This window comes from Octopus bimaculoides, chromosome 1 (assembly GCF_001194135.2).
Source record: "Octopus bimaculoides isolate UCB-OBI-ISO-001 chromosome 1, ASM119413v2, whole genome shotgun sequence".
NCBI lineage: Eukaryota > Metazoa > Mollusca > Cephalopoda > Octopoda > Octopodidae > Octopus > Octopus bimaculoides.
The window spans coordinates 168,266,623-168,277,600 of record NC_068981.1 but is presented as its reverse complement, the minus strand read 5'-3'; the positions used below and the strand labels follow the sequence as shown (position 1 = coordinate 168,277,600).

General features: G+C 33.2%; 1 protein-coding gene across 6 annotated transcripts in view; it reads right to left on the bottom strand.

The window, feature by feature from the left end:
- Positions 1-10,978, bottom strand: part of LOC106883223 (uncharacterized) — a 46,766-nt gene that overhangs the window by 8,676 nt on the left and 27,112 nt on the right. The gene's annotated exons all lie outside the window — the stretch shown is intronic.

Sequence of the window (10,978 nt, the reverse complement as noted above, 5' to 3'; positions counted from 1 at the left end):
TATATATATATATATATATATATATATATATATATATATATATCATTTGAAAAATTACCACAAAAAATATATCAATATAACAAACAAAAATACAAAGCAAAAGAAAAAAATTTATCACTGATGATTATAATTTAATAAACAAACTACAATTACAAATAAATCACTTGTCTCTCTCCTAACAACCACAACAGTTAGTCAAGAGGTTATTTTGCATCATGATGGATATACCTACAATATAGAAACTTGCTATGGTCTCTTACCTGCAGCATCTCATCTCTGGTCTAAAATTACTTCATGCTAAGTTTTCCTTGAGCTACTTCTAACTCAGCTATCTTGCATAGTGATATTTTTTCATCAAACATTTGACTTTTATGTTGTTATCAGTTAGATATTCTTTTACAACTTACATACAATTCCTTTCTCTAATTGATTAGTGAAAATGAAACAGTGATTGTTTGTTCATTTTAATTCTTTTTTATTTTTATGGCTTAGGACATGACATTTTGCAAGGTCTCTGAGACTGGTAAGAGAGGAAGAAACCACATCTCATGGGCTGTTACAATAGAAAGCAGCATATCAAAACTATTGAGCTAACCTTAGACCAAAGGCTTGGTTTAAATTTACTTATAATAGAGTGGACTTTGTTAAAGACAATTTAGAGCTGGGTGATGAATTGAATCTACAACCTAAATATTGCTACTGATATAAAATATTTCAAATTAGACTTTATAACACAGATTTAAGTTTTCACTAACTTTTGTTAAAAGAATTTAGTTAATTAATACCAAAGAATTGATGCTGCACTAAAACTGTAGAACCAATATTTTGAAAAATGTCTAAAAGAGTCAACAACAAAATAAATAAATAAATTTGGTAAGAAACAACACAGAAAACTTCAAGTATTGTCTGTTGCTTAAAAAGGCCCAGCTTATTTGTTTCAGCACATCTTGCATTATATTTATATACTAAGGTGACAAGCTGGCAGAAACATTAGCACACCAGGCAAAATCCTTAGCAGTATTTTGTCTGTCTTTACGCTCTAAGTTCAAATTCCGTCAAAGTCGACTTTGCCTTTCATCCTTTCGGGTTGGATAAATTAAGTACCAGTTGCATACTGGGGTCGATCTAATCGACTGGCCCCCGCCCCAAAAATTTTCAGGCCTTGTGCCTAGAGTAGAAAAGATTATATTTATATACAGCCTACACTATCTTGCCAAGATTATTTATATATATATTGAATTCAATTCATTTTTTACTAAAAAAACTAATTCCAGATTAGAAAAAAAAAAACAAAAAAAAAACCCCACGTATTGCAAAAATTCATTTCAAAATCATATTCTAAAGCTTTGCTGACTTGCAAGATTGCAGTAATAAACTTGAAACTTATTAACTTATGAAATATGAAGTCTGTGCACATACACATGTAAACTTACAAGCATGTATTTTCAGTATATATGCATTTAGCTTCATTGTGAAAAGGTAAATGTCATGGTTAAATAATAGGGTTTTCTCTGTGGTTAGGAAAAGAGATCAATCTGACTGGTTTTGATTTAGATTAAAGCCTCATCAGAATTCATTTATTCATTTTCACATCCATTTTTTGCATGCTAGCATGGGTTAGGCAAATACATGCCAAAGCAATGTTTTTATAACTGGATGTGTTACCTGTCACTAACTCATATCTACTTCACATCTTATTCCACAGAAGTGAAAAGGTAAGAGATGAACCGTTGATAGGGGAAATGACAGCAACATCACTGCCAAGAGCTGAGTGATTTTCAGAGAAAAGTAAATGTAAATGAACATATAAACACATGCAAGCACAAACATTTATACATGTATACATATATCTGGTCTTCTTTCAGTTTCTGACAATCAAACCCACTCACAAGGCTTTGATTGGCCCATGGCTAAAGTAAAAGACACTTATCTTTATTTATTCCTGATTACAAAGAGAATACCTATAAACTACTAGCTACTATTCCCCTGGACATAACTTTAAACAGCATCCAACAGGGGGGGAGGCTTGTTCAGAAGTTATAGAGTTTAAGGTGTGTGGAACTACCTCTTACCCCACTGTTGTTCTCAGTTCTAACCTGAACTAGTAACACCTGGTAGAGTCCCAGCTATGGTTTAATAAGCATGTCACAGAATTGCCTCCTGAAGGTCACTCACAGTCATTTCAATGGACTAGGGTAGGATGAAGCCCTTCCACTCGTCCAAGAGAAGGTAACTCCATACAAATCCTGATTGTGACACTCGACTATTACAAGTTCAAAAGACAAGAGTGTGGGATTGGTTCTGCACAAACCATGTGCACTATAATAATAATAAACCCATGAGCATTTAAAGAAGATTAAAAGATAAACCTCTACAGAAAATCCAGGAGGGACTGTAAGGCAGATATATGAGGGTGTTCCTGGCTTTAAGGCCTGGTTGGAGGCCCAACCTTTTTTTACAGGGCTTAGAAGAACTGACGGACCACTGCAATAAGTGTATGAATCTGAGAGGAGAATATATTGAATAAAATCATAATTAACTGATCATTCTGTATTTTCTTTTACCCAAAACCAGGAACTTCAACACCCCCCTCGTATATGATTTAACCAATATTTCATGTCTATATAGCTTCAAGGATACTGTGAACATAGTATCCATGAGAGGAGAGGTGGTAAGTGTGCATGGGACTAGGTGCTTGCTTCTGGAAACCCAGGCACAGCAGAATTAGTTAAGTTACTGTCTCTGCAATGCTGTCAGCCAACAACGTAAAAGGCAAACCACTGCTTTCTCTGTGTACCTTATTACAGTGAGGTTCAATGTGTGTTGATTAAAAACACAGGTGCCTAAGTATACCTAAAATTTCTACTTATCCCAATGTTGTGGAGTGCTTCTATTCATTAAAATATCATCATCATCATTTATGTTTTCTCCATGTTAGCATAAAACCAACAGTGACATTATTTTATGCTAAGCAAATAAATAATGTCAAGAAACAAATGGAAAAACACAAAGACATACACTTATACATCCATATAAATAACACACACATATATAAAATCATCATTTAATGTTTGTTTTCCATACTGGCATAAAATGGACAGTTTAACAGGAGTCGGCAAACCACACAACTGTGCCAAGCTCTATTGTCTGTTTTGGCATGGCTCTTTACAGTTAGATGCCCTTCCTAATGTCAACCACTACAGTGTGTAACTAGGTGCTTTTTTTGTGGTACCAGCACCAGCAGGGTCACCAAGTATCGTGCAACACAAAAATCCCCTCGACTGAAAGGAGCAGTAGTATTGAGGGAGGTGGCTTTGTGTCAGTTGATGAGAGCTTAAAAAGAATAGTGTTAAAGAGATAGTTCTTGTGAGATACATGATTACCTCAGTCGGAAAAGAGAGAGTGAAAGGGGGAGGGAAGGAGGGATAGAGAAAGAGAGAGTGAGAATTTCCAGTTATCAAATTCACTCATAAAGCATTGGTCATCACAAGGCTATTTTAAGTTTGTTCCTGCAGTGTGGCACTGTGCCAAGCATTTTCTACAAGGCAATTGTAGAAGACACCTGCCACAGTACTACACAGCAGGAACAAACCCAAAATCACATGGTTTATTTTATTTGAATACAGGTTCTACACTTGAATTGGGAATTTCAAGTTCCCAATAGCTTCTTTCAAGAGCCAGTACTGAAAAATACATTATGCCATTCATATTTATTCAAAATTCTATAAAAACAAAACACAACCTACGTAAATAAAGATAAAAAGATATATGAAAAATTCCATTCCAATAAGAGCAATAACCATCCTCAAGAAAGTAAAGTTAATCATGACAATCTAATCAAAAGAAATCTTGGGTTTCCTGTATGAGGTAATTATTTTATTAAATACAGATATTACTGATTTTTTCCCCTATAATTTAATGGGATCTTAAAATTCATTGTCTTTTTAAAATTTATTTCTTGTTTTATGCTTATAAAAAATATATAATTTTTGGAGTTATTACTTTTCACAAACAAATTTAATTACTGAATTTCTGCAGAGTCAGGACTCAGATTTGGGTTTAGACAAATTTAGAATGAAGGTTTTTTGTACAATTGCCTATCAAAGTTGTGTTATCTACTTTTCGGTTTATATATAACACTAATGTATCTGTACAATCAATAATCACATCAAATATATTTAATCAAAAATAAATGTACTGGAAATATTTATAAAATAAAGTGAAAATATATACAAATATTGGTATTAACATTAAAAATAATCAATGTTATTCCAAGCAAGGGATTGATATCACTAGATGATTAATCTGCAGTTGAATGATATCCCTGGTTTCTTCATATCAATCATTTGGACATACATGCTCACTTGGCTGCATCCATTTACAACCTATATATATATCTATATATATTTACATACATACCTTCAAACTTTCCCATCACATAGAAATACAAACACAGACCACACACATTCACATACAGGCTTTGTAGTTTCCATCAACCAAACTGACTCACAAAGCATTGGCCAGTCTGAGGTTACCATACACATTTGCCCACAGTCATATGTACTTACACACATCTGATGGTGTATGTGTGTGTGTGTGTTAGGAAGGGCATCCAGCTGTAGAAACTCTGCCAAATTAGATTGGAGCCTGGTGTTGCCATCCAGTTTCACCAGTCCTCAGTCAAATCGTCCAACCCATGCTAGCATGGAAAGCGGACGTTAAACGATGATGATGATGATGATGATATATATATATAAATATATATATATATATACACACACACACACACAAAGATAAAACATTCATGTCTCATACATTACTCACACACCTATAAACACTTTATTTCTTCAACCTATTATATGAACATATACATATGTATACATGTATAGCTCTCTCACACGCACATTTTATATAATGATCATGTGAATTTAATAGACCACATAACTGTCATACAAGAAAAGACCTGTGATCATTAGATGTGCAAATTAAAACAACCTGTAATAAAGGGCTGTAGAGCCAGTTCCACTATATATCTTATCTTTTGTTTCAGTCATAAGACAACGGCCATGCTGGGGCACTGCCTTGAAGAAGTCTTAGTTGAATTAATTGACACCAGTACTTATTTTTTTAAGCCTGGTACTTACTCTATCGGTCTCTTTTGCTGAGCCGCTAAGTTATGAAGACACAAACACACCAACACCAGTTGTCAAGCAGTGGTGGGAGATAAGCACAAAGACACACACACTTAGATATATATAATGGGCTTCTTTTAGTTTTCCATCTATCAAATCCACTCACAAGGCTTTGGTCGGCCTGAGGCTGGAGTAGAAAAGAAAAAATATGGTGAACAAAGAGACAAAAATAAAAACAGATAGGAGATAATGAGAGAAAGAAAAAAACAGAAAGATAAATGATGTCAGACGTAGAGAGAAAGAAACAAAATGCACACAAGATGTGATAGAAGGCCATACTCTGATACCAAGATCAAGCAGCAAGAAATAACTGGAGTAGATGAAATGATTTTATAACTTTTATAGTAGGTGAAAAGCTTTTATAGCAGTCTACACCATTACAGAGGATGGACTCCCTTTTATGCAAGCATGGAGCAAATACTCAGATTTTGTGTTTAGGTATAGCCCAGGAATGAGAGAGTTCTTTCATATTAGTCTCTTTTTGCTCAACAGTCATCTTCTATATTGTAGTATATCTTGCATTGTTCCAATAATCTCAATGTAATACATACACACGCATTATTTATATGTATGTATGTATTAGGTTGCATATCTTAATCATTCCAGTGTTTAGTTTCTCGACCCTAGGCTGCATTCTTGACAGGTCACTATATTATTTTCAAAAATTTCCTAAACATACGTAACAGTAGTTATATGTGATATCTACCAAATATTATCAGAACAATATTTTACATACACAAAAATAATCAAAATGTTGCATTATGTCAGTTAAAAATTCATATACAAAGTTTTGTAAAGAATAGATGCCTATATTTGGAACATATGCAGTAATCTGTTAAACTGAATTCTTTCTCAGGAATATTCAAAACATTCTTAATTTTCATTGTTACTTAATTCTACAGTTACATACATATGAAGATATTCAAAATTTGAGATTTTATGTAACACAAAAGATACCTTGGTAATTATTATAGTATTGATAATTATTAGCTTATATGGAATACCTAAGTTTTTTTGATTAGACTGCATTCTGAACAATAGTTATTGTTTTTGTAATTTTCTTCTTTTCATTATTTATCTTTATGTTGGCTGTGTTGTGCTTTTACTGAATTTGTTTTTACAAAATTTCGCAAAAATCTGACTCCTGAATGATGTTTTGTAGAAACCTTAAGTTCTTGATTCAAGCATACACTGTATATTCAATTAAGCATTTATTTATTGCTTTGTATCCATTTTTTCCTTGCTAGCATGGGTGGGATACTTTTCCATATTGCTGAAAACTTTTGCGTATTTATTTCACTACATTTTTCTACTACCAACCTCACAACTGTTAAAAAATGAAAATCTGTCAACTGTTGAAAAATCAGGCAAACTAAAATAAAGATGGGCAATGCTTATAACTAAATATTGTATCAATTTGCCATACTTTAAAATAGTTTAATTCTGAAAATACAGGTAAGACCAGTAGTGGGAAAGATAAGTATCCAGCTGTGAAAACAACTGGTCTAAAAAGATTTTCTGAATGAAAATATTAAAAAAAAAAGTTTTTATTTTCCAGTGGATTTTATTTAAACCGAAATCGCTCAATACTTTTGAAATTACTACCAATGATTTTGCAAATAGTTTACATTTATCAATTTATAATATAAATATATGAGACTGTTACAAGTGATAGGATGTAATAAATTATAGAGGAGCATTAAAAACAATAGCACAAGAAAAGGAGACCAACAGCCAAAACACCCCAGAGCAGTATTTCTGAACCAGAGGGAAGGTGGGATACAAGTGATTACTGTGTGGTATACAAGTACTTACCATAGTTTGAAAAGAAAAAGAACAGTCAGATTATTTTTGCAGCATGTACCATGAAGACATTATAAAAAAAAAAAAGCAACAGAAGAGCAAAGAAAGAAAGATTGATTGGGGAAAGAGCAAAGAAGTAAATATGCGCAGATGAAAACAAGTGTAAAAATGGATAGACATTTAAGAGTCATTTTCAGAAGACTGTACCATTCTCATGCAAAAGACATCTTTACAAGCATCTGATGTTAGAGGCAAGTAATCTTTAAACATATATATATATATATATATATATAAAAACTGTAAATAAAAACTATTTTATTAACAGCAAATAAGATCAAAACGATATGGATTCCTTCTTTAAAACCCATACAAAATTCAATAAATGTTGCAAGAATTATTCCAAAAGAAAATTGATAAATATAAATTTAACATCCTATTCTCCACCACATACACAATATGTTGGCAATTACATGTCTTGATACTTCCAATATTACCACCAACATTATTTGTGTTTTGAAATATATGTTCTCAATATAACATTCTCTATGTAGATGGTATTATTCAGTTTTTAATGTTCTACCCACTCATTAAATTTCTTAACACAAATTTAACTATTGTTTTTCATGCAGATGGTGTCCCATTTATTTTGTAAACAACTATATTTACCTATACCGATAAATGTACAAGCTTATATATTACTTATTTAGCAATTCTTTCATCACTACTTTGGTGTGTACAGTGAAGGCTATGGTAGTTATAACAAGATCAAAATATATTTGGAATCATCTCCCGTATTTGCTGAATAAAATGAAAGGAATATCAGTCATCAACTAAATTGTTTTCTCCTCATTAGATAATTATTTCCAATTAGCTTTTTAATACTTCTTACATGAACTACATAAACATTGAGTTAGCTATTGAGTTACTATAACACTAATTCAATGGTACAACTTAACAACCTCATCAAAGTCTTTATTTGATCTAACCCTATACTAGACAGTTTACATCTCTTAGGAACATAGTCAATATCTTGTTTGTTCAATCATTTATGCTTTTTTTTCCATCTTAACTTGGGCTACATGAATATATATTTTTTGAGGCACTGTATTACAGCTGGATGTCCTTCTTGTCATTAACCCATACAGGTTTTTCATACAGTGCAAGTGGACAATTTTTTGACAAAGAAATGACAACAAACTTCACTGCTTGTAGCTCAGTTGATATTTAATGAGAATCACACAGTATGTAAAAATTCACACACACACACAATGAACTTCATACAATTTCAGTCTCTCAAATTTACTCACGAGACATTAGTCAGCCCAGCGCTACAGAAGATACTTGCATAAGGTGCTGCGCAGTGGGACCTAATCTGAAACCATATGGTTGAGAAGCAACTTCTTAACCACATAGCCATGCCTGTTCCTATAAGATATTAGTGAAAAAAATCAACTGCAGAGAATAATACAAAAATTCAATATCTTTTTTCCTTGTAATAAACTGTGATCATCATAACAGGGCAAGGAAAAGGGGGAAAAAGTCACACTTAAAAACTAACTGGAAGAAAATGTAATAAAATACATTTTTCTAATTTATTTGAAATGTTTAATGAATCAGTATCAATTATACAAGGGTGAGTCAAAAAGTAATGTCATTTTGTTTGGGACAGGTATAATTACCAACACAGGAACATGTATCATACATCAAAATGAAGCTGGTCCTCTGTGGATCACATCCCTACTTCTCAACATAGTCACCATTTCTCTCAATAGCAATGTTCTACCTTCGAATGAGAGCATGTATCCCTGCCCCGTAAAATTCTGTTGATTATTCTTTGAGCCACGCCTTCACCACAGTTTTCACTTCCTTGTCACTGGAATAATGTTTGTCTCTCAAACCCTCTTTCATGGGGCCAAAGAGATGATAGTCCAGTGATGAGGAAGTGAAAATTGTAGTGAAGAAGTGGCTCAAAGAACAGTCAACAGAATTTTATGGGGCAGGGATACATGCTCTCATTCGAAGGTGGAACATTGCTATTGAGAGAAACGGTGACTATGTTGAGAAGTAGGGATGTGATTCACAGAGGACCAGCTTCATTTTGATGTATGATACATGTTCCTGTGTTGGTAATTATACCTGTCCTTAACAAAATGGCATTACTTTTTGACTCACCCTCATAAACCTGAGACAAGTTAGTGTTAAATAATTTGTAATTCTTTAACTATTAATTTTATTTTTCAACTTTTGTTCCATGTCGTGTACTGTGTTTTAATTGGTTTACTTTCTTAACAGATTTTTCTACCCATCACAGAGATCGTGACATTGAAATCTTGAGTTGAAAAAGCTATAAAGTTCTCCCAAGTTCAAACTCAGCTCAGTGATACGTTTTTATATAGCAGTACGAAAAACTAAAAATTATTGGAGAATGAACTAGTAAGTGAAAAATAAGGTTAGAATAGAATAGCAAAACAAGTTTCAATTTATTTTAAATCAATATTAATAGCTTTTCTTTTTTTTTCTTCCTCTAGTAAGAAGACTTCAATAACATTTCCTACTAATAAACAGATAGAATTTGGCAAAAGCTGAAGGCAAAGCTTATTCTTAGCATGGACTGCTAGGACTGTTTTTTCTGTATTTTATTTTCAAAAGAAAATATAAACTAATTTGAAAGCAACAAAATTCAGATTTGCTGTAGTTGTTGTTCCTTAACCTTAAAGCAGTTTCAAAGAGGCCAACCTATGATCAAAAGCATATCAGTCATGACTATCCCATCTACTCCAGAACTTAATGTACCTTGGTCAATCTCTCATAATGTATCCTTATAAGTACACAGATATGAGTGGAGGGGTGATATGGAATTGGTTCAAGTCACAAATGGTGCTTGGTATTTCACCCCAGGGCTTTCCTGATACAGCAAATGTTTGATCAAAGGCATTTCAATCATGACCTTCCTGTCTTTTAAAACGTATCTAGGACATTGTTAAATGTATTCCATCTTTGTTTAAGATGACAGGGTGTAACTTGAGGGAGATTCAGTTACTACCAGATTGAGCAACCATATAGAGGCTCCTTTTGTTGCCCAAAATGGTATTATGTTGGACTACATAAATACCATACAGTATTTGAAATTTAATTATGTCTTCTAAGTTCTAAATGAACATCTTAAGAAGACCCACCCACCAAAACAGAATCGAGATCCTAAAACCAATGTGCCACATAAAAAGTATTGGTGTGGATGCTGGTGTCATGTAAAATGCACCCAGTAAGTGGTTGGCTTAATGAAGAGTATCCAACCATAGAAACCAAGCCAAAACAGACTATGGAACTTGGTATGGCTCCTGGCCTTGCCAGTTTCTGTCAAGCTGTCCAACACATGCCAGCATGGAAAATGGATGTTTGATGATGATGACGATGATCTTAAGGGTTCAACTTTGTTATATAACAAGATTTTCCAGCTGTGTCTACCTTGTCTTTTTTCTGACATACTGTGTCTCAGGCTTTGTAAGATGGTAGAACATAACATGAAGGAACTTTGGTTGCTATTTTCAGCAGGCCAAGTGACCACATAAAAGTCTGCTACCAGAAGTATACTAAGGTTTATGTATATTTTAATATAAGAGTTCTAAAACATCATAGAGTCTATTATATTTTTAACGGCTATATATTCAACTATATTTTACATTCTGTATTTTTTTCTAAAACTTTCCGTCAATGAATTTAATTAGAATCTAAGGAATTTAAAACGATATTGAAATTCCAGCAAGAGTAAAAACATTCCAAAATTGTCATTCAATTTCAATTTGTAGTTTTTTGTTAAAATGCAGGACAAAACAAAAGAATATATATCATCATCATCATCATCATCGTTTAACGTCCGCTTTCCATGCTAGCATGGGTTGGACGATTTGACTGAGGACTGGTGAAACCGGATGGCAACACCAGGCTCCAGTCTGATTTGGCAGAGTTTCTACAGCTGGATGCCC